Genomic DNA, 6,000 nt, shown 5'->3' with positions numbered 1-6,000 from the left:
TTTTTAGCTTACCAGTCCTAAAAGCTAAATTTACTGACACGCTGCAGAAAACAGGACTAAAGTAGCAGGTGTACGCTCATCGCGTTAATTCATCTAGTGAGTCCTGGTATAATAGAGATTTTATATTACAGCCAAGCTTTTCTGACAGAGGCAAAACAATCTTCCAGTAACACTAAAAATTATTATCACTTTCATTATAATAGCACATGGGAGCCTTAGCTGATGACTAGAGCCTATCACAGACGAATACGAAAGACAGAGCAAGAAAGGAGTTTTCAGAAGGCAGCATCTTCTATTTCAAAAGGGACAAAGATAGCCCTCTAAAAATTAAATCTTCAAGAAATGTGAAAGACGGAAGTTTTGCCTGAGATCTGTTTCGTATTCTTATTAGCATCATTCCCCAGGGGCAAGTAATTTTGAGTGCAATACAAAGTTGATAATATGCTGAGGATAATTATAATGAGGATTGATTAAGTTGGTAGCCAAAGTACAGTAGGTTTATATCTGAGAGAGCATCATAAAAGAAAACCACTTTAAAAGTTCTGGAAAAAACTATACACAGGGATTGACAACTAGCTCCCTAGTGAAACAGCATCAAAGCTGATACATATTGTGTGCAAAACAACTCACAAACAGAGAAATTATTCTAATTCTTTTAAGGTTTCCTTGTCAAAAACTTAAAATCTGAATACATTAGGTGCTGCAAAAGAGAATAAAGTATTGACAGCTCTCGTTATTCCATGCAATTAAGCTCAACGTGCCCCCTTTTTCAGTGGCTGTTGAACAACTATGTTTGCCTTTGGAATTTTCTTCTCAGTTTCACAGGAACATTTGGCAGCAGAAACAATTTTTGAAGAAATCATTTCAGGAACTGATTCATCCCTGATTCTAGGGGAATTACAAGAGCTAACTGGTATAAGGACTCATTAAGCCACTGTTTTAAAGTATTTCTTCCTCTTGTTTTCTGTTTTTATTTCACATTTACCTGCAGTCCTGCTTCGGTCTGACATTTGAATCTGTTTTGAATTTGTAACAATGAAGCAAGCTGGCTGAAGTCAGACAAAATCTGAACATTTCACTTGCCTGAGTCCTGCTTTGCTGACAGGTAGAACTCATGGATAAAACTTTCAAATTATTTCTAGGTCATGCTTACTTAAACTACTGAAGAAACAAAAGATTATCTGTACCCAATGTTGTGAAGTGGAGTAACTACAAAGACTTTTGAGCTTGATTCTCTGATGGGCTGAAATACTGGCCCCAAAATAGCAGTGAACTTTTTAAGTGCCTCCTGTTGTAGGGAGTCATTCCAGTAAGTGCAATCCTGGATGTCAAAATTAATGGAATGATTCAAATGCTGAATTTAAAGCTGTTTTGAAAGACCAGCATTATCAGACCAGCATGCTCCAGGGCCAATATCGTTCTAGTCTAAAGTATGAAATATATTTGTTTTCTTTCCATTTAAACTGTATATCAGGAAAAGTACGTGACTGTGAAAATACTGCACTTCTTAGGAACCTAGGACCTTCTAGTTCAGCAAAGTCCTGTCCCAGTCACTGCAGGCAACTATGTCATAAAAACAATTTAAAAGTAGTTCACATCCCATCTCAACACTACCAAAGCACTCTACCCTTATTGCTTCATTACTCCACTCCAATTGCAGTTGCTCTTCTTCTGATTTGCATACTCAGTATATTTGTAGCTTATCATATCCACTCCGTCCAACTGTTCTTTCTCTGATCTAATACTATCCTGAGTTATAAAGGTCTTGGATAGTGTTTAAACTTTTTAAGAAATATGCAAGAATATATCTTCATATTTTACTCAAAAATGCAGAGCCTTTAATGAACAGGATATAGCCACATGAAAAAAATCCGTTGGGCAGGAAGGATGCTAAGTATCACTGAACTGGATATTACAGTGTTGATGTATAAATGCAGCATAAAAAAAGGGTAATGCTGGCTTGTGCAGCAAAATGATATTGACACAATTAGTTCGATGCTGTTTTTAGAGTTTACAGAATATGACCTCTGGATTTTTCATCTTCAAAGGTTATTTCTAATTAGCATCCAGTGATAACATGTTAGAGATGCTTCTTTAAAAGATATCACAGCTCTAGCAATGAGTACTGACATGGTATCTATCAAAGTCTCATGGTGCCTGCAATTCTGACAAAAGGCACTCCAAAGGACTGGCACGTATCACCTTATTTGCATTTTTGCATTTCATTATGCTCATAATTGCATACCACCACAGCAGTTCTTCCCCACTATCTCAGAAAACATTATCAGCAACGTCTGAAATAAATGCTTAAATGTCAACAATTGACGAGCAAGAAAAGCTGACCTTTGAAGGATCTCATTCTTTTGAGAATTGCCCTGGTATGACTCACTTCTTAACTTTCTGTTTTTGTTTGATAACACCAAAAGAACATAGTTTCTGTATGGATTGTTTTTGTGTATTGGAAATAGAGAGGAAGTCAAAGAGCTGTAAAAATACAATCCATTTATATTAGCAGTCAGCTGGGACTGACTGAACATTTGCAATGACAATTCTTAAAGTCACCAAAACATTAAAGTAAGTGGACATTAACATTAAGCTACAATGGAATTTCTATGGAATTATATGTTACATCCACATTAGAATTAAAGTGAATGTGTCCCTGATTAATGTTATGACAACGAACAAAACAACCTTTCTTCCACAAACATGCTATTTGTTTTGCACATTGTAAGAAGTGTTTGACAATTATAAATCACTAATCTAAACCCAAGAAAAACTAGTCACAGTCATCTTACATATACTGCAATATTGACTGGCCTTCACTAGATTGAGCTAACATTTTACTGGAGTTTGTGTTTTTACCATCATTTCATGGCTCCATTTACCTTGATTTGCATAGCAATTTTGGTGCACATTTTTCAAAAAAACTCTAATCAATTTTAGCTTAAAATAAATTACACCACCACAGAAATTGCTGCCACTGTCCAAAAATGCTAATCAATTTTGAAAATCTACATCATGGCGTGCATCCCAGATTTTTTCCATCCAATCCACATCAAAAAGAAATGATAGAAAATGATGTTAACATGTTCTACTGCTTGTTTGCTTGTTTTAGTTGAGGCATTGGTTATGCTTCAATGGCAAACTAATCGCCTGTTTGGAATCTCATCCCGTTTGTGTTACTTGTTTTAATGGCAATATGGAGATGCTACAGAAGATTTCAACATGGTCCATAGTGAAAGTTTTAGATTCTCTAGCAGGACCACTTTCAGAGGTGTTAGTAAAAAGAAAATTAAACTGTTTATTTTCACCAGTATTACATTCTTCTGTGGCAGGACTTCATATGTTCCTGTGTTAGAGATTGTTCTAATGAGGCAAAGAATACAACAGATCAATCTATTAAAAAAACTCAGCCTTATGAGGAGTGTCATTTTTTTCAAGGCCTATAAAAGATCATTAGTGGGTTTTTTTAATGTTTCAAATGAAACAGTGATTTTAAGCCAGTATTTTCATCCACTTCAGCTCTTTGGTTCACTCATTACTCTCAGTACAGGGTGGGTTCCTTTTTACACAGCTTTCACACAGGTTCACACTTATTCCTAATTACTATCTGTTATGGTAACAAGGCTACCTGCACCTCAGTCCCCAAATTGTTTGTGTCCTGTGGCTACACCTTTTGTGAATATATAGGGACCTTTTTTCCTTACAATATAACTATATATTTCAGTACCCTGTAGAAACAGTTGAGCTCCTTCAAGATTAATTAACCTTCGTGAATCTAAGCTAACAGAGCTATTGAGCTTTGGGTGCTGCAGCTAATCTCTGTTTCGTGGGTGCATTGCTTCTAAGTGAAACAGCGTACAGATAAAGTAAGCACCAAAGGAAAGATGATCCCAACAGTATCCACAAATCTAGAAAGAAAAAAATTCGCCTCTTGTTCTCTGCAATTAAAAGCGTCTTATAGAGATTCATTTTCACGGCCAGTACTGTGGTTCAGTCTATTAACTGGTCAATCCTTATTTTGAGAAGCATTAAACAGTATCAGTATGGCAGTGTTCATACATAGGTGTATTCTAACTTGACTTTAAGGGACCAGGATATCATCCAGGGTGACTAAGGACCTGAAAGGATTAGACTTGCAGGTAAATTATTTTCTGAGGTTTTCCTGCACGTTACCTTGCAGATAAAATGGCTCTACCTTTAGAAATAACTAGTAAAAGGCACATAGGAGAAAATCCAAGATAGCTAACAAAAATATGCATTGAGATTTCGTTTGCAACTCCTATTTTGCACATTCTACAACACATGAAAGAGAATTATTCTTCCAAAACAAACCATTGTGTGGCATCAAGTCCTGAGGAGCTTCCTAATTCATTGATTCACCTTGTTTGAACCACAACTTTGCTATTGTTGTAATAAATTACACGATGTCCAGGTCTCTTTTAAGATGGCTCACGTGAAATAAGGATGCACAAGCGCTATATATTGCATCGCCCTTTCCTTGTTTAAATAAGAAAAAAAAAAGGTGGTAGGACAATAGCAGTAGACTTGGATCCACCAACTCTATCCATCATCCTTATGCAGTATGAAATACTGTAGACCTTGACAAATTTCAGTAGTACTGACCAGCATTTTCTAAAAAAATATGTATTAGTTTCACAGTTTAGACATTTGAAACATCACTTTTAAAAAGCACTTCAACATGATTTCCATTTAAAAATCTCCTAGACCTCATTAAGATTGCATTCTTTGTTTCTGGCTGTTGAGAGAACTCGAATAAAGCTGAGACTCCTCATTATAAAATATTCTGCAACACGATTTAAAATAAGGCATGAAAAACTATCTATAAAAACAACTTCCCACGTGGATATGATTAACAACCAAGATGGAAGCGTTTCTTGTTGTCAATAACAACTTCCAGTAATGATTAAGATGGGCCATTATAAGTGGAAAAAAAAACCCTATAAAGCATTCCCCACATAAAAAAAATAAATCAATATTTTATATGAAAAATAGCTCTGGAATTATTTAAAGCAATTCTTAGGTTTATGCCCTTTTTGTCCAAAGTTGGAAAATGAATCTTTTTTTTAGTTATGGTGTGTTCACTATAAAAACATTTGTCACTGTTCTTCATTGAGAGATAAAATGCTGGAAATACACAGTGCACTTATTGGACAATTTAACATGCTAGGGTCAGGCACTCTGAGACTTCACAGTAGCACAACAAGAACAGATATTGAAGATGCTCGAAATCCAGATTATGGCTTTCAGAAGACATGGTGTATTGTTCACCCAGGTTGAAAGCAGATGTATGTTTATATACTTTAATCTTGGCTCAGATGTGAGCTACCATGTTAACAATTTTGTTGCCCAGGCTGCCCTGGCTTGGGATTTAAATAAAAACAAATTACAGGTCTTAACAGTGATAGATGGACTTCTCTTACATTTCTGTAGAGTATTTTTGCCTTAAGATTAAAGGCTTATGCATTTATCTGCATAAACTAACCCCTGGAGTAGGGTACTGCTGACATTTTCCAAGAAAAATGAATATCCTAACTTATTCCAAAGAGAAGACTTGGTATTTGTATGGCCAGAGTGACCTTTGCAAGTGCCCTTTCAGATTAGGTGCACTACATGGAAAATTGTGCTCTTACAGTACTCCATAAATCATACCTACCAATTTTCTTTAAAGGGGTATGTAAATATCAGTGTACCAGGTGGGTAAACAACACTAACCTCGTACAAATGGCTTGAAAATTGAAGAAAAGCACCTTATTTTGCTGCTGAAATTGCTTTTGAAGCCCAGCATCGTGGCTTGGGTTGTAGAATGCATGAAATGATTTGTGCACTGGGAATAGAAAATGGGTTGATGATAACCACACTCGACACAGTTCCTATGTTTCTGAGTTCTTTCGATGATCAAAGATATCATTGCTGTATATTACTTTTCTTTGCAGATCCCAAATGCACGTGAATTTCAAGTGACATACACATTATCTG

This window comes from Chroicocephalus ridibundus, chromosome 9 (assembly GCF_963924245.1).
Source record: "Chroicocephalus ridibundus chromosome 9, bChrRid1.1, whole genome shotgun sequence".
Lineage (NCBI taxonomy): Eukaryota > Metazoa > Chordata > Aves > Charadriiformes > Laridae > Chroicocephalus > Chroicocephalus ridibundus.
The sequence above is the reverse complement of the archived record's forward strand: the minus strand, read 5'-3'. Positions refer to the sequence as shown.